This window comes from Lygodium microphyllum, chromosome 8, assembly GCF_053477565.2.
Source record: "Lygodium microphyllum isolate KBCC chromosome 8, Lygodium_microphyllum_v1.1.10, whole genome shotgun sequence".
Classification (NCBI taxonomy): Eukaryota; Viridiplantae; Streptophyta; class Polypodiopsida; order Schizaeales; family Lygodiaceae; genus Lygodium; species Lygodium microphyllum.
In genome coordinates, this window is record NC_141142.1 from 87,132,386 (window position 1) to 87,152,442 (window position 20,057).

A 20,057-nucleotide genomic window follows, 5' to 3' on the forward strand; every position below is an offset into this window, starting at 1 on the left:
AGACTTTTCAAAGGACTAGCCTCCAACTACACATGGGCCCCGTCTGCATCACTAAGATTTGGAATCTATCACCATCATTAGAGGACACCTCACCCTAGCACACAAGTCAATATCCACATCATGGTGTCATTTGGATCTTGCACAAAAGCTTACAAGCATGGACCCCTTTTGTCACATGCTTATATGTATTTATATACATATGGGGGACTAAAGTCAAAATAGCTTTTAGTAGCCATTTTTTATCATCTCAATAACTCCCAAGAAAAAGTGAATTTCAAGAAAATTCCCGTGATGCCCGATCGGTATCGACCTGGCCTACAAAGTTGCAGAAGAAACTTTTTTCAAATTTCTCACGGATTTGAAGTTACGAAGGCGCAGACTGCTGGCTACATGCAATTTTCTTCTCTCTTTCACCACACCAACTTTCCACTCATCTCTTTCTTGTAAATATATTATAATAATGTGCTTTGGGCACCCACCTCTTGTAATCTAGCTCCATTTCTCTATTTTGTCTACCACCACCCTTGGCTTCTTGCATGATGACCAAGGTGGGGACTTGTCCCATCCACTATTCTCCATATTTTCAAAGATGCCATACATCATCTAGGATTATGTTAATCAAGAAGATTAGCTTAATCTAATCCCTCATGGAGGCTATATAAAGAGCCCATGGAGAATGAAGGGGGGAGGAAGGACAATGACAATTCCATGAGAGCATTCTAGAATATCCTCATCTCTTTGAGGTAAGCTATGAGTAAGTTCTTTTATTATGTAGTATAATGGCAAGCTTCCTCTACCTCTTCTCCTATTATCTCCCTCTCTTCTCATCTTCTCATTCCATGTAGCATAATGGCAAGCTTCTTCTACCTCTTCTCCTCTTGTCTCCCTCTCCTCTCATCTCTCTCTCTTATATTCCAATATGGTGTCTAGTACATATATTCTCTCTTGTAAATTTGTGTCTTGGTTCTCTTGATTCTCTTTGAGAAAAGGGATGTCCTAGCCCATCCTCCCTTTGGCTAGGTGGTGCCCCTCTTTAGTTTTCTTAGTGAGGATTGGAGGTTGGATGGGTAAGAGGCAACCTGTTTATCATTTCAGCCCTCAATATCTATGGGTGTAGTGAGCTTACCTCCATGCCGATCAAGTTACCTTCTCTCCCGCGCAGTCCGGTAGCTCCACGATCCAAGTGCAAGCTTCAAGCAAGCTCCATCCTCAAGCTCCATGCTCCAAGCTCCATCGCCGCAAGTAAGAGAAGAGAAGAGAAGAGAAGAGAAGAGAAGAAGAGAGGAGAAGATGGAGAGATTCTCCTCCTTGGTCTCTCACCCTCACACACTCACTCCCTCACACTCTCACACTTCCTCTCTCAAGCACAAGCTCAAGCAAGCAAGAAGAAGAAGAAGAAGAGAAGAGCCACTTTTGGCCACACACAAGAATGAGCTTCTCATTCACTTTTCAACTTTTTATACAAAACCCTAAATCTCTTTTGGGCGGTCATCCCCTTATCTACTTTTTTATATGGCCGGCTGTGGCCTAGGCCCTTTTTCCCATTGTCCTTCTATCTTCCTAGCTTCCTTCCTACCGCCCATCTACCTTTACAAATTGCACGGGTGAGATCCCGGCACTCTTTAAATTAAATCATAATGCACTTGTACTTTTTTACAAAAGTATTGACTTGCGTTTTTCTTGTGCACATTTTTCCTTTATTTAGGACTTGTCTGCACTTCTTGTGCTTCCATATTTTCTTTGGTACGCCTTCGTCTTCCGTTTCACTTTTGCCTTGGTATTTGTCTTCTGCTTAGATTTTCCAGATTTTCCACCTTGTTCGTCTGATGGTTAACATTACCCCCTCCCTAGACGAGTGCCAGTCCCATGGCACTCACCATCGTAGGTAGCAGGCTTTGGCCTGCACTGAAGATGTGGGTGGAAGGAACCTCGGTGGTTGCCATGGAGGAGTGTTGGTGGTGGTGTAGCGGAAGGTCGTTGGGGGCACGTTGGTGGCCTAGGTGGCTAGTGGTAGGGTTGTTGGAGTTGGTGGTAGAGTTCTCTGTTGGGGATTTCACTAATGACCAGCACAAGTGTTGGTTTGTTGGGGATTCTACACATGACGATTCTTGGCAGGCTTGCAGGATAATAAAGGATAAGAATTCAGAGGTGAGTGTCGATGAAGAGTGAACGATACTTTCGTTGGAGTCTTCAATACCTGCAATTGAAAACCTCTCATATGTGGTCTCTCCCTAGGGGTAGTGCTAGTCTTCTTTATCATGCACAAGACGTAGTTCAATTAGTTTGGGAGACAGGTCGAATTCTAAGTAAGCTGAGGGTATTGTCCTGCACTTGAGAACCCAAATTGTGTATATATTTTGGTGCAGATATTATGTGAGTGCTCGTGCATACTTAGATATTACGTAGTTAGAAGATAGCGGGCTGGTTTCTCGTAACAATGTGTGGATGAAGCAAAGTTGTCCATGTTGAGAAGAAGTACACGTGAAGGTGTATGAGACATTATTTAACCCTAAAGTCCTAAATGCATTCCAGATTAGCAACAGTCACATGGACTTTGGTAATGCAACCTTCCAATTGTCTTAAACCCTAAAGTCCAAAATGAATTCCACATTAGCAATAGTCATGTGGACTTTGGTAATGCAACCTTCCGATTGTCTTAAACTGTCATCAACCATTCGAAGAATTGTGGAGGCATTCTTTTGGATTTCCAATCCCAACCTTTCCATCAATTCTGAACTCATAATATTGACAAAGGATCTCGTATCCACAATGGTATTATCCACTAATATGCCATCAACATATGTTGCCACCCTTGGGCAATACTTTTTAGTATGTTCAAATGAGTTATCACCCACACAAGATATTCTCAAGGGTTCAACAATATACCTAGTGCAAAGAATCTTCTTGAACTCTTAACGCGCTTCTTTAGATAACTTAATCAATTTGCAGGGGTTCACATTAGGTGCTTACAAAGAGAATTGGCTAAGTCAAATTCATGACAATTAGCTATGGTTACCATTCTTTCTCTTGGTTGTGCTGAACATGATTAGGTACCTCTTTTTTGGTTTTTACATTCTTCTTTGGAAACTCCTTATTGGAATCAGCTTTGCCACCAACAGCTTTTAAAGGACCAGCTTCCACATCAAGATTAAGGACTTGTGTCCCCTTATCATCCTGTTTAGGATTTTTCTTAACAGGTTTTATGTTATCTCTAGTAATGCATTCTTTAACCTTCTGTTCTATTGTAATGGCTTGTAATTTGAGCAACAAGTGGAATAGGAATAGAGACTTGAATTTGCAAAACACCTATTTTAGTTTCTTGGTGTATGATTGAGCATTCTCCTAGGGCTCTTGACATTTCACATTTAAAACACACAACCAATATTGACCACCTCTCTCAGGGGCAAACTCTCTTCAAAAGGCCATAAAGAATAAGTTGAGATCATGGTTATAGTCCCAACTTCTAGAGTCATGTGGAAAAACATCTTAAGATGTCCTCCATCCTAAATTAGGTAATTGAACATTAATTTCTAGAACTCGCTGATGTGGAGCTACGCATCCTCCTCTCTTAACCCATTAAAAATGGGTAGAGGGAAATCTAGTGCTCTTGTATGTATTGCAATTGGTTGCACCATAACGATGACCAGGTTTGCTCTAAGGGTTTGTATTGAAGGGGTTTACACTCCCACTCAAAATAGATTGACTTTTTGCAAAAAGGGAAACAATAGAGCTTCCTCCCCTCCCTAACAGATTGGCTGGGATAATAGGGTCAACAATACCTCTCTTTCTCAAGGCTTGGACTACTACTCTTAGAAGAATACCTTTTAATGATTGTAGCTCACCGTCTAGCCCTTTCGTCTCTTTCTTGTCATCGAATCTTGGCCTCATGATATCTATCAAAACATAATGGATCTATTTTAATACTTTTTGGCATAAATTGACTAACTGGTCCCTAATTAACCAAGGTTCAAGAATTGCTACTTATTAGTAGCTCTTGGCAAAGACACCACTTTCCGGGATAAAAAATGGGCCCAACATTGGCTCTAAGGCTCTAGCCAAGCTCGTATGCTCACCAAACCACCCTTATGGCCTCGTAGCCACCAGGAACCTCTAGAGGCTATGCACTATTCTAAATAAATCATGCATTTGTATCAATTTGTAGTCCAATGCTTTTGCCCATCTCAACTCCAATAGAGGGAGTATACAAACATACATGTGATCATTACCTTGTAACATATACACAAAGAGCTCCTCCTCAAGGGAGTGATGTGGCTCTTATGGCTCTATTACACCTCGGAAATTGCCCCCTAGATGTGCCATCTAAATATAGAATACAATCATAATATTGTTCACTCTTTTGATAAAGTGTTCTAAGAGATAATTTTGTTTCCTCATGTAAGAGTCCCCAAAGGCAATTGTTCTTTCCTACAACTCAGGATTCCTCATATGCTACCATCACTAATCAATCATTTTAGTCATCAAGTGCCATGCATCCAGGATATTTTCTCTTAATATCATGTTTAAATGTAGATGTAATGTTCAATGCCATACAGTGCTAAAATAAATTAACCACAAATCAACCAACGTTGTCAAAAACCATTCTTTAAATGATTTTATTGTTTAGAAACAATATCAAACTAATCCATGCTATTGTCCCTTTTAAATACATTAAATGAACCCTATATGCTTCATTTCAATGCACAAGCACTTATATATTTATGCAAATTTCTTGACATTTCAACTTCTTTACGTATTCATTTATTATGTAGGGTGTTTCCCATGTTTCACAATATTTTCTCCATAAAAACACCCTCTAAACAACCACTTTAATACACAAAGTGGAAGTAGACTAAGGGAGCCTCATGCTATATAGCCATTATAAACTCACAGACCTTCCCCTAATTTTTAGTAATTTTTCTAACACTTAAAATAAATTTTCTCCATTTTTCTCTATCCCACAACTCATTTTTTGTATTTTTTCTTATTCTCTTTATGTAAAATTCTATATTTTCTATTTTTTATCTAAAAAATAATTTCAACTATGATTCAATATCACATTCAATATCATTCCATATAAACATTGCATGACCACCCGAAACAAAAAAATCCATCATTTTTCACATAAAACACACATTTCAAATTTTAATTAATTAATAATATATGACCACAAACATGGGTTTTGCATTTTATGATTTGCAACCCTCAAACATATCACAATCAAGCTTCAAACAAATTTTCACCACATATCAACATTATTTATACCACGAAATGACAAAAAGATTCAAATTTCAATTCATTAAGAGAACTATCGCCATTTTGTGTGTTTCAAGCCTCAAGAATTGAATACAATGACCACAATCCGACCCACCATGGGTCTCCAAATAGCATCGGACATCAGTTCTCAGTGTCAGCATCATTCTTTATCCATGCAATTCATATCCAACCATTGGTCTCCATCCCGCTCTTCTCTTTATAATGCCCACATGAACCGTCCATAGGAGGAGAGAGGGGGAGAAGAGAGAATGATTGATTTCTAATGAACTAGTTATTTGTTGTATTGGTGTAAAACTTGGCTAAAATCCAAGAATTCAAACGACATGGAGACAGGGACACGTTTTTTTCAGTGCCTCCTCCATCCCTCCAAAAATGGGATTTTTCAAATTACCATCGTTCTCTCCCTGCTCCTAAGCATTGAATGCTTCAAATAGTGTACTATTTAGCAAAAAGGCAAGTTATTTTGCAATGAAATGGTTAATCTCATCATGCCAATAAAAATGATGTTCCTTTTGGATTTAATGTTGGATTTCATTAGGCCAAGAAGGCCATTCGTTTGTTTGGTACATGTGTAGTTAGTGGTTCTTTATTTTAGTGCTGCACTAAATACAGTCAATGGCATACCTAAAGAAAGCCTCTTGCTACATAGAAGATTCTTCTGGCCAACTCCAAGTGATGTCCTTTCTTTATAAATTATTTCTCTCAATGTTATATGTTTATTTGTCTATGGGATATTTTTCTTTTGTTGGGGACTGGCATTCAAGGTAGGATGTCCTAGGGTATGGTTAGGTTGTCTGGGGAGGTTTTAGTAGTTGCATGTCTCCTCTAAAGGTATTGTTGGGCACTCTAAGGTCTATTTTTGCGAGCAGTCCTAGTGACCCTATTCTGTGAGCCTGCTAGGCAACATTTATAGGAATCCCTATCAGTTACAAGGTAGATAGAGAAGCCAATCGAATAAAAGAAAGAGAAGAAACAATGAAAACATATGAAAAGTATAAAGCTTTAAGGTGTGTAAAAAGGGGTTCTAACCCCTAAAATAAAAAAATAAAGAAAGAAAAATTCAAAGAGCAGATGACCATTGCCTTGCCTAGGCCTCGTAGGTTCCTGGGGATGAGTCAGAGATCTAGGGCCGATGCCTTATCTTCCTAGGGGTGACATTTAGCCAAAAAATAAATAAGGATAGTTGGAGCAAAAACCAAAGTGAGCGGAAGTAGAAAAGGATTTAGTGTTTCCTTGTGAGAGCTTGGTAGGTTCTTGGATATTGAGACAGGACTTGAGGCTGATGCTCTATTCTCCTTGGGTCACAACATGCTCAGCTCACTCCTTTTTACATGCTCAAGTATAGAATACTGAACAAGAATATGGTAAAACGAGGAAAAAAAATATAGACAAGGCTATAGAAGTCCTTGCCTAGCAAGAGTTCCTGGTCCAATTGTCCTAGGTCAGGTAGGTAGGTTGCAGACCACCACTTAGGCTGACTCCTTTGATAGTTCTTTTTAACTAGGCTATGTAGAAGTAGTTGGCTAGTGACTAGCTCAGGATCTTTGTTAAAGACTATGCTTAGCCTATCCCTCATGGACTTCATGCTTTGATTTTGTTAGGGGGTGGGGTAAGAGCTATGTTTGTATTTTGTTGTGTATTCTTCTTTGTAGTAGCTTGATGCTCTTTATGGTTACTGTTTATGCAAAACAGTTCGTGGATTCAATGAGCTAAGTCGCCCTATCTCATGGGATCATCGATGAGAGAAGATTTTAAAGCCAAGATTTAAGTGCAAAAAGAATCCCAAGACCCATAAAAAAGGCATCTTTAGTGCAAAATGAAATGGTTGAAGATCAAGAAGCTAGAGTATTCCTAGATGCATTTCAATGCCAGAAAGTCACCTGTTCAAACAGATCCTAATTCTGAGAGTGTTAGCCCCCTCAACCAAGTCTGAACCACTTTGTGCAAGTGTGAAAAGGCCAAAATGAACTAGTTATTTGTTGGATTAGTGTAAAACTTGATTAAGAAGAGGCTCAAATCCAAGAATTCAAATGACATGGAGACAGGGACACTTTTTTTTTTGTGTCTCCTCCATCCCTCCAAAAATGGGATTCTTCAATTTTCCAGTGTTCTCTCCCTGCTCTTGAGCATTAAATGCTTCAATTTTTGCTCTCCAACACTCCAATTTGTGCGAGAAATAGTGTACTATTTAGCAAGAAGGCAAGTTATTTTGCAGTGAAATGGTTAATCTCATTAGGCCAATAAGGACGTTCCTATTGGGTTTAATGTTGGATTTCATTAGGCCAAGAAGGCCATTCGTTTGTTTGGTACAGGTGCAGTTAATGGTTTCTATTTTAGTGTTGTACTAATTAGAGTCGATGGCATACCTAAAGAGATCCTTGTGCTGCACAACAGAAGCTTGATGTCCTTTCTTTATGAATTGGTAAGATAGTTGGAGCGAAAACCAAAGTGAGCAAAAGTAGAAAAGGATTTAGTGTTGCCTTGTGAGAGCTTGGTAGGTTCTTGGGTATTGAGACAGGACTTGAGGCCGATGCTCTATTCTCCTTGGGTCACAACATGCTTGGCTCACTCCTTTTTCAATGCTCAAGTAGAAAATATTGAACAAAAATATGGTAAAACAAGGAAAAAATATTAAACAAGGCTACATGGATCAACATGCCTTGATTAAAAAGTTGTGCTTCTGTCTTCAAACCATGATGGTAGCCTCCTAATTTTCACGCAGTTAATCCAACAGGCCCATAAGGCCCACCATGATACTCGATCTCCATCACATAGAGCCAACTTTCTTCATCCTATCCCCTTCCATAGCACAGGCCTCTCGCTCTTTTTATCACAGATGCCAACTTTCCCATTTTTGAGAGCTTTTTTCAAAAAGCTTCTCTTCAAAAGCTATATCATACTTCATCTTTACGCTAATCAGCATGATAAAATTTTTCTTTTTATTTTGTAAAATGATAATTCATTTAAAATTCACATTTTCTTATTCTATGCCATTTTATATCCCATCCTCGATCCTTGGGCATGTGGTCATGGCCAATAATCTACGAGATGTTAGAATATATCTCTATCACAAAACCAACTAGTTAGAATTCGCTTGTTGTTCAACATTCAATGCCTTCTAGGTTGTGTCCAGCTTATTTCAAAATTATTCTCATGATCAAAGCTTTGAAGCCATGTCAATGCACATTGCACCCTTCACTAGGGGAAGTTTTTCAACTTTTTTTAGGCAGATTCAGCTTTCACAAAAATGCATGACAATGTCAATCCTTCCAATCACAACCACAACCTCATTACCAATCCTAACCGCAGCCTCACTACCAATCCCAATCCCAAATTTGCTGCTCATGACAACCTCCTCACCCAAGGTGTGACTACCCCCCACATTTGATATTTCCATCTCTTTTCTTGATGAAACTCTTGAGCTTGATTTGAATGGCACTTACATTGTAATTTTGCAATGTCTCATTCATTTATCACATTGTACACAATACATGAGAAAATGGAAATGAAAAGACATTTAAAGGGTTCTCATTCATATTGCTAAACTTATTGATTATAATTTTTTGATAGTATTGTCTTTTTTATGTGAAAAAGGTTCTAAAATGTTTCTCTTTATTATGTGGAAAAGGCTTATATAATGGCCTCTACTAACACATGTGCAAGTCAAACTACTAGCTTTCTAACATAGATGCACCATATTGTTTGTTATATCATTATATGTAAAGCTATTTTCCTTTCTTGTTGGGACATGGCTGACATCAAGAGAGAGAGTAAATAGAGATAATGTGATTCAAAAAAATCCTTCAACCATGTGAACGTAAGGAAAAACAGACAATGCAAATAACAATAGAGGAAGCTTGCTCATTGGAGGGAGGTGGCACATAAAAATGATAATAAAAGAATAATATGTCCTAAAATCTTAGCCAGTGCCACTTTGATCCTCCCCTTATAAAGCTCTTCACAAATAAAGATGTGGAAGATACTAAAATATTTACCACACATTCCACTGGCTTCCACTCCTTCCTTAAGGCTTGACAGATACAAGTTTACTAAGTTAAAACATAAAATGGTCTTATCAATATTTACAAGATGAATAGGAAACACCGAACTTCATTTATACCAAAAAGTAAATGAAACTAGATTCCACTAACAAAATTGGATCTCTGGAGAGGGAGATTGGAGGCATTGGGCTCAAGATGAAGCTTCATATGCATGAAAATATGTTACATATGCACTTCTTTGATTGTCTTTTTAGAGTCCCAAGCCTAGAATCTGCTACACTACCCTTTCAATGTAATAAGAAACGATTGGTTGTTGAGGATCTCTCATGATTTTTTGATGTATGATTATCCAACTTCCCTTTGTAATGGTAAATGGAACCATTTGTCTTGCTCATTAAGCATATTATAAGTGACTATGGACTCAATAGAAGCACTAGGTTTTTTGCATCGAGCAAATGCCTCCATGGAGTAGAAAGATGGATATCTGAAATGTGTGATGGAGTGGAGGGAAAACAAAGATAAACTCCAAGGGTTGTTGAGTGAAGGGAAGAGACGAGAAAATGAATATAGAAAGATTTCAAACAAGAGGATTTTGCCATCTTTTTTTTTGTCTTGATAAGAGAAATGGCTCGAGTTTGACGATAAAATATTACTGTTAAAAATGACAATCACTCCATCCCATCTCAATGAGATTGACAATTAATCTACTTTACTGATTTTAATAAAACTAACAATGTTAAAAATTCCAAAAATATTTTTCAAAAATGTCAAAACGATTTCAATTTTTTTAAAAACGTAACGGAAGCCTTCTCCTCATTGTGAAGTGCACTCTCTCTCCTCCTCAAACTCCCGCTACTACTGGAGAGACCTATTGGATTGAGAACGGTGATTTTATGGTATCACTTGTTTCCTCGACTAAACAATCTATACCATTAGTTAAGGGGAGGTGGGGGCGGGTGCCACGTGGCAGCCCCCAACCTCCCCACAAAGAAACGCGGGGGTGGGTGCCACGCGTCTAGCACCCGCCCTCGCCGCGAAAATCACGCCCGCCCCGGCACAAGGCGAGTCTAGGTGCGGAGCGCCTAGTAGTTGCTTATAATAGATGAGACTCAAAATAGATTGGATTTCCATGAGTAAAGTTAAGGTGGAATAAAACCTTTGTTTTTTAGGGAGGCCATAGACCCCTCAGACTCATTTATTGATATTGATCATGCCGGAGCAATACCCTGTCTCCTCCCTCGTAAAGGGCCAAATAGCAAGCCCATCTGGAACGATCCGAGGGAATTGTGAGATTCAGCATGTTTGAGGCGATTATAGTGGGTGACAATTTCCAGACCCCGCACTATTTGTACCAACCGACGCTTTATGCCTCGAGCCACGCGCGTTGCCAATCTCTTCTCCCAGTCTTGGGTTGTCCTTCAAGGCTTCATGCGCCACTCTCTCTCTCTCTCTCTCTCTCTCTCTCTCTCTCTCTATATATATATATATATATATATAGGCCGTATAGCACTATCTCATACATCGACCTCTGCACTGCTCTCTGATCTCTGCTTCCAGCTTTCTTCTGTCAAAACTGCAAGAAACATTAATGGCTGCAGCCCGCGCATTCCTTATTAGGATGCTGGCATTGACGATGCTCGGTATGGCCGCGGCTACAGACCAGGCCGTTAATCAGCTCGCTGCAAGGAAACTAGGCGGAGCAGGTACTAATACATATAATATACATACATACATACATACAATGTTTCCAGCTCATTGGCTTCCCTCTCCCTAATTCGTCCCATGATCTGCGAATACGTTGTGACATGTTGTAGCATGAGTCTAGCTACAAAAGATACATGATCAGTAACTTTGCGTTTCTCTGCTTACTAATACCGTTTTGATATGGTATGATATTATGATTGATCGATGCGTTTCTCTGCTTACTAATGCCGTTTTGATATGGTATGATATTATGATTGATCGATATTTGGCAGCAGGTGATCATCATGCAGGTGCGACGTCGTCGTTAGGGGAGTCGGATATCGTGTGCGATTGCTGTATGATGGACGGGAAGCTCTATCGAGGCTTGGACTCCATCCCAACAGAGCTTAGGCCAAGAATCCCATTCTCTGCGAGGGCGGTCGCCAACGATTACTGCGACTACAATGATGCCCCCGGTGGCTCCAGCTCCTTGATGAGCATTCCCACCGCCACAACTACGTCCGAAGTACAGCCTTGATCACTGCCTGGCGCTCCAGCCCCCATGCCAGGCAATTACATTGTAGTTAATTCCTAGCAGGTCAAATGGTATTGATGGAGAGATTGTAGCTCTGATGTATCTTGGCATCTTTGATCGACTTACTTAATGTAGCGTTTCTTTTCTTTCAATAATGCCACGCATGCTACCCTTTGATGTCACGTATTGTGTTTTGATCCTGTTTTTTCTTTTGTAATGCGGTATTATACTAACTGAATATTTGCATTGCCATGTAGGCGAAAATAAGTGTGGTCTTCAAGTCACGCTTTTCAGCAATTTATTTACCTCTCGGCTTATAAGCCTCCTCCCTCTTGGCTAGCCCGAGTATTCAGCACTGCCCAAAGTATGTTTTTGATCATGTTTTATTCCCACGGAATCTTGTTAGGACGTTCCCGAGTCTTTTTCGTTTTGGTTGGATTACCATTCATGAAAAACCAAGCTTTCTTTCAAAGTTTCAAAAAACCCTTCAAGTGTTAAGGAGAATGTTTAAGCCTTGAGCAAGAATCAACAAATCCATGTAGTTTGATTCAGAATTCATTGGGTTGAACATAAGGCCTAAATTTTTATGGAACATCCAATGAGCCTTCATAAGATAGCTATGTTTAAAATGTACATTTCATTTATTAGGATAATACTCTATCTAGAAATCTAGGTATGTCGTAGATAAAAATGAATGAAAAAAGATAGAGGATGTATGTAACAAAACATGTTGTTTAAGAATTATAGAATGTTTTTGCTTGTTTTGATGGGCAAAGTAATCAAGAATAAGCATGACACCTATCAAACTCAACCAGTGGTTGGAGAAATTTGTGACACACATTGTGATGCTGGTTGAGGCTTCCAATTATACTTTTTATCGAGTGTTGCATATATAGTAATTTGTTAATCTAGGGTTGATGTAAAGGAGTAAAGAAATGCTATAATAGAGATTGAAAGCACCTTTTTCCCAAAAATATTGTCTTTGTTAAGTAGATGCTTACTAAAGCCTAACCTATCCTTAAATACTCCCTCTTTCTTATTTAATATGGAACATAACTTATTGCACTAATTTGCATAATGATTTTCTAGAGCTTGCACATAGCTTGGCTCCAATTGAGACTAATTGAACTATTTCTTCTATTGTTCTCACTTCCTCAAATTTTCTCCTTGCACTTGGATATCGTTTGAAGAAATCTGTTCAAAGCCTCATCAAAATAATTTTTTGGAAGTATGTCAAAGGCCCCCTTAATGAAGAATTTATATTTCATGGGAGATCAACATTTATTGAGCCATATGCATAAACTAATGTTCATCTATAGTCATACAATGGCCAATACATTTCTTAAGAGAGAGGTGACATCATAGTTTCTTAAGAAAGTGGAGTCATTTTATTATATTATGCATCTAGTGAGTAGTGAGTATGGTAGTTAGCCGAGGTAGTGAAGCTTGAGGAGCTAAATTTGGAGTGGTTGTGTGATCTTGTTTACACTTGCTGACAGCATGTGTGAGTACAAATGTGCAATGAGGATTGAATCTGACAGTTGCTTTGTGTTCATTGTGCTTGAAGAGAAAATTTTTCCAAAGAGGTATCCTCCTTGAGTTGTGGATATCAAGTTCATTTAGGAGTGAATTGTATGGTGGACACACCTTGATATACCATGTTCCTTGGTCATGTTTAAAGAATATGTAATTGTGTCTATATGAGCACTAATCTTTGTTCTAGTTGTGAGATCTAATTGTGGTGTGGTGTGAGTTTAATGTCCTTGCAATCATTAGAGTTATGGGTTGTGCTCTATATCTTGTTTCCTTTTAATAGTGCCCAGACTGCTAGAGGATGGAACAAGGGTGGGGAATGCTAGAGTAGCTAGCAATGCTATGAATGAGAAGGACATTGAAGGACTTGCCAATGGAATTTTTGTAGTAGAAGGCCATGTCACCCAAATTCATACATCCATCTAAAATCAAGGAAATTGAGGAATAATCATATACTCAACTATCTCCTCTCAGATTGGGCACCAAAGGAATGCATATGCCTATGCTATACATGTCTCATGATTTGTTATCTCTCTTTGAGCATTAGCATTTGGATTTTGTAAGGAAGACCATGACCTCATCAACATTTACTAAAACAAAAATAACAACATATATCAAAACATAATATCACATTGATAAGACAAATAACATATGATATTATAATAAAAAATCATCCACTGTCATATCGATCACAACAATCTATGTCCACCTCTAGCCTATGCTATGCATCCATTTAGCTGGCCTATGCCTACATAGGTGTGGCTAAGTGTAAGCTAGGCTAGATGTAGGACAGGATAGGCTAATGTGATGATTTAGATAAGGTCACTATTAGAGTTGTATGCTTGTTTTAAGAAGCCTCTTGGGTGGGAGATAAGCTCAAGTCTTCTAGACATGGTGCCTAATCAATAAAGGCCTATATGGTCTGCCTATATTCCTTATTAAGATTATGATAAGTTATAAGTAGAAAGAGGAGAGGATGATGATTCCAAGAATGATTATCATCCTATTATCATGGTTGGAACTCAACCTCCTTCTTCTTAGTTTTGGTGATGTGAGATAGTTTGATATAGTGGACTTTTTTGGATCTCTATGAAGTGCTATCATGGCAATTTAAGGTTCACAATTATGAGACTAATTTGTCTTTGAATAGGTTATGTAATGATTTCTTAAATTTAGCATTCATATTACTTTTTAGGGTGTAAAATAATATTGTTCTCCTAACACCATTCTACTCCATATTTGTGGTTACCTGAGACTAGCTTTTTTTTCACCAAGAGTATCTCCACCATTATCTTTGATTGCAATTCAAGAAAGCATAGGATCATCACTGTAAGTGAGAAAGTCTCATCAAAAGAGCAATGCAAAAATTTGAAGACTCAAAGAAGCAAACATCATGGCACCAAAGAGACAATACAGTTGGAGCGGGTGTTGCAAAGTTTCACAAGCAAGCCTAGCCCCTCCAAATCCATCTAATGTCTAGGTGTCATGTTTGTTTCATTAACCTATATAAAAGGTTATATGATTTTTCTATAATGAATTGTAGTCATCTTTGAATAATACTCTCTAATGGTATCCCTTGTTCAAGAAGGCCATGGGACACCCAAACTTGGGAGAATTTTTTGCACAAAGGAGAAACCTCTTATCAAGGTTAAAGCACCATGATAATGATGAATATTTTTGGATTCAAATCATTTATTAAAAAGTAAGAAAAGAAGGAAGGGAAATCGATCATGGTCAAAATAATTAATGGTTTAGTTGTACATAAATCCTCACACACTCTCATTGTTGGTCAATCATTTTAGCAACCAAATACCATGCATCTAGGATACTTTTCCTTAATACGATGTTTAAATGTAAATGCAATGTGAAATATCATATATTGTTGAAATAGATTAACCACAAATCAACCAATGTATCATGTGAAAACCTATTCTTTCAATGATATTCTTTCTAACGAAGTACAACGTTGTTTAGAAATAATATCAAACTAATTCGTGTTATTATCTCTTTCAAAAATATTAAATGAACCCTATATGCTTCATTTCAATGCACAAGCACTTATATTTTTATGTAAAGTTCTTAAAGTTTCAACTTCTTTATGTATTCATTTATTATGTAGGGTATTTCCAATGTTTCACGATATTTTTCCCATGGAAACACCCTCTAAAAAATCAATTTAATACACAAATGGATGTAGACTAAGGAAAGCCTCATGCTTTATAGCCATTATATAGTCATGGACCTTCCCCTAATTTTTGGTAATTTTCTCACCCTTAAATTATTATTTTTAGTTTTCTCTACCCTAAAATTATAGCTTTTTTAAATTATTTGTTACTTTTTATGTAAAATATTGTTTTTTAATTTTTTCTACTCTAGGAAATTAATTTAGACTTTGATCCATCATCACATTTAATATGATTCCATATGAACATCATATGATCACTCGAAACAGAAAAATCCATCATTTTTAAACATAAAATATGTATTTTGAATTTTAATTAATCAATAACACATGACCACAAACATGGATTCTGTATTTTATGGTTTACAGCCCTCAAACATATCACAATCAAGCTTCAAACAAATTTTCACCACATATGGACATGATTTATAGTAAGAAATGACAAAAGGATTCAAATTTCAATTGATAAAAGGAATTACTGCCATTTTGCATGTTTTGAGTCTCAAGAATTGAATATACGGACCACGATGAGACCCACCATTGGTCTCCAAATAGCCTTTGACATCATTTCTCAATGTTGGTATAATTTTTTATCCATCAGGTTCATGTCGGAACCATCGATCTCCATCCCGCTCTTCTCTTTATAATCCCCACATGAATCGTCTATAAGAGGAGAGAGAGAGAAAAATAGGAGAGAGAAAGATGAATTTCTGATCTCTCTATCTAAGCAGTCATTTTTAAGGTTGAGAGTGGCAATCAAGAGTAAAAAATTGCTGGAGGAGAATGGTATGTTCGATTGATAGGGGGTACATTGAAGCTCTCCAACCAAAAATGGCATCATTTCCTGTTGACCCCTTCCATTTTTTTTTCAAAACCCCCCTTCTCCCCTCAAGGGAGGGCCCCAAAGTTTGTGCCCCTTCCCCCTCTTAAGCCTCATTCATACTCTCTTTGGCCCTCCTACTTGAGGGGTACTTGAGCAACCCTATCTTTTGCATCCCGGGACCAATCTATGAGGCAAAAATTTTTCCATGCTCGCCTTGGAGTCGCACACTGCCTCACACGTTTCATTTTCCATTCAGATGCTTGAATTTTTTTCTAAACCTCCACAATTGTTGTGAGGTCCATCTCCGAAAGCACTTTGAAAACCCATCTTCCACACAGTCGCTTAAAATCATCAGGTCCGCATCTTCTGCTTCTAGTGTGCTTTCATTTCTACCTCAAATTAACAAATTTTGGCACATTTTTTTCCCTTTCGTGATCTCAAAATCCTGCTCTCATTAGCAACCATGGGATAGGGCGACTCAGCCCATCAAATCCACGAATTGATATGCACAAACAAAAATCATAAAAAGCATCAAGTTGCTACAAATAAAATACACAACACAGAGCACAAACACAACTCTCACCCTATCCTGTGACTAAATCAAGGCATGAACTCCATGAGGGATAGGCCAAGGATATTCTAATTTGTGGTTTGACCTGTCTACCTGACCTAGGACAAATTGACCATGACTCCTATTAGGTGAGGACTCCTATAGTTTGGGCTATTGAAAATCATATATTTATTTCATTTTACCACATTTTTTCCCTCAATATTTTATACTCAGCTTGTAGAAAGGAGAGATTTGAGCGTATTGTGACCCAAGGAGAATAGGGCATCTGCCTCAAGTCCTATCTTGGTATCCAAGGCAACACTAAATCCTTTTTCTTTCGCTCACTTTTTTTTTTGCTCCAACCATTCCTATTTATTTTTTAGCTAAATGTCATCCCTAGGAAGATAAGGAATCGGCCTCGGGTCTCTCATCCCCAAGAACCTACCATGCCTTCACAAGGTGATTATCATCTACTCTTGGAACTTTTCTTTCTTTATTTTCTTTTTTCAATGGTTAGAACCCCTTTTTATACATCTTTGTATCTTATAGATTTCAAATATATTCATTTTTTTCCTCTTTTATTTGGCAGGCTTCCCTAGTTGCCTCACAACTAATAGGGATTCTTAGAAACAAATGCCTAGTAGGCTAACAGGACATGGTCATTAGGACTACCCTCTAAAACAACTCTTAGAGTACCCGACAATGTCTTTACATGAGACGAACAACTGCTCAAACCTCCCTAGACACACCTAACCTAACCCTCGGATTTCATGCCTTGAATGCTAGTCCCCACCAAAAGAAAAATATCCCACATGCATATACACATATAGCATAAAGGGGACATGATAAGAAAGACTTCTTCAACAAAGGCATAATTAGCCAGGGAGTCTACAAAGTGATTCCACTGTCAAGAAATCAACTAGGAAGTCATTGCTCCAAACATCTCAAGGGTGTCCAAGGTTGCATGATGATACATCCCTAGAATGGGATCCCCATACTATAAGTCTGATTCAATTGGTTGATTTCTAACTGCAAGTCACCTTTCATCAATATAACTGGCAAATACCACTATGTCTAGCTAGATTCAACCCCATAAGCAAGGCCTTATATTCCACCATGTTATTCATTAAATAGCACCTAAATACACTCCAATTTTTAAAACCACTTGATGGGGGGGGTCTTTAATGACAACCCCAACACATGCATGCTTAAAAGGTCCTCAAGAAGCTCCATCAAAATATAATATATAAACCAATGCTTCATTGATGTAACCTACCATGGCAATCAACCTATTCGTTCTTATTATGATAATCAAAGTCTAATCGAGAGAGAGTGTGTAAGACAAGTACAATCCCTCCTCCGTACTAAACTCACTAGGGACACTAGTAAGGTCCCAATGACAATGATGTCAATAGACTTGAATATTTCACATGAAGGAGTTGTCTTGCCACTTAGTAATGTGATAATCCTTACTCCATCAAATCACTATGCATGATGGTAATGCTACTCTAAATATGGATGCTAAAGATAAGGAACGTTTTTTCCCATCCAATTGTCTTGGTACCCTTAACAAGTTTAAGTTGGATCTTGAAGGATCTGCAAAGGCACCAAGTTCAACATCAGCCCCTACACATAATAGGGCTTTATTTTATTTAATTTTACTTTAGTTATAAACTTTATCCCTTGAAGTTCCGCTAAAAGGGATGTAGAGCTATTCTTTCCTATAAGGACAATCTTATAAGGACTATCCCATTTAGGTTCCAATTTGCCTAGGAATAGCTCATGACGAGCATTATAATATAGGACCAATTGACCCTTGAAAAATTTATACTTCTTAGCACAAAGGTCATGAAGCTCTTTCATTTACTTCTTCCCTACTTCCTAATGCAACAAGGCTTGTAATCAAATCTCATCCATATGTGCAAGGGAAGTGAGCCTTTCTTGCAATGCTTCCTCCTCACCTAGAGAGTAGTTTAGAGCAAACCATACTATAGGTGCCTTTATCTCCAAAGGTAAAACACACTCTTTTACATCATATACTAATTTAAAAGGGGTGTGGCATGAAGCTTTTTTGAATTTCATATTATAAGCCCAAACAACCACATACAACTTCTTCTCCCAATCACCCTTACCTTTAGATGAAGTCTTGGATAAAATCCCCACAAGCTACTTATTAGTACTCTCTACTTGCTTGTTTTCTTAGGGATTGTAAGACATGGTCTTATTTAATCTTCAAATCTTCCATCAAAACCTCAAATACTTTATTCAAGAAATATGTTCCACGGTTAGACACAAGCTCCTTAGGTAGACTAAACCGGAAAACAATCTATTCTAAAATAAAATTGGTCATTTCCTTGGTATTATCCTTTATTGTAGCATAGCCTTTAGACCACTTCGTGAAATAATCTATTTCCACAATGATATAACACTTCTGTGTAGTTGACAAAGGATATATTGATTCTACAAAATCAATGCCTCACTTCTCAAATGGTAATATAGCCATAATAGGAGTCAATGGGTGCTTCCTATTCTCCATATTGTCATGTCCCTGACATGTATCACTTCTCTTGGCATGCACAAATACATCATGTAAAATGGATAGCCACCAATATCTAGATCTCAAAGCTTTCTTTGCAATCAATAGTCTAGCAAATTACCCTCCACAAGACACTTCTCCAAGAAAAATGGAACCTTATCAGGCATGACACATCAGCAATAAATATCCTCAATCCCTTGCCAATATAGGGTTCCTGCAACAATGAAGGTGAATTTCAAAAATTGCTACCTAATTTTCCTCCTTTTAGCCTTTGACAAAGTAGCTCCAGTCTCTCCTATGGATATATAGTGCGTTATGGTAGCATACTAGGATGGAATGGAGGTCATATCGATTTTGAATAGATCCTCAAGGTCGCTATCTTTAGCCAAGGCTTCTTTTGGATCCCCAAAATCAAGAAGACATTCAACGATGCTTTACAACTTTGGCAGCCTACTCTTAATTTCATAGTCAAAATATTGTAAAGTGATTAGCCACTTTGCTAGGTAGTTAGGCAGCTACAACTTATTAAATATAGCCTCAGGCTCTCTGCCTTCATATAAAATACTACCATTAGGAGAAATATGGACTCTCTTTTTTGCCCCTTAAGGGGTTTCTCTCACCTCTTCTCTCTAAAAAGAGATTCCAAAATAATATTATAAAAATAGATCTTCTACAATCAAGCAAATCTCATTTTTGTGTTTTCAATAGATTTCACCTATTATTTTATTCCCAAACTGCAGGATAAGGTCACTTTTTCTCAAAATCCTCATAACTAAAAAAATACAATTCTATTTTTTCTAAAAACGCAGCCAATCATTGATACATGACTCTTTAATGCCCTCATGACTTTTCAACATTAAAATATATTAGAATCATTCTCATTCTCGCTTCTTAAAAGGGCGGAAGTTAAAAAACGATATAAAATGACGTACACATCATA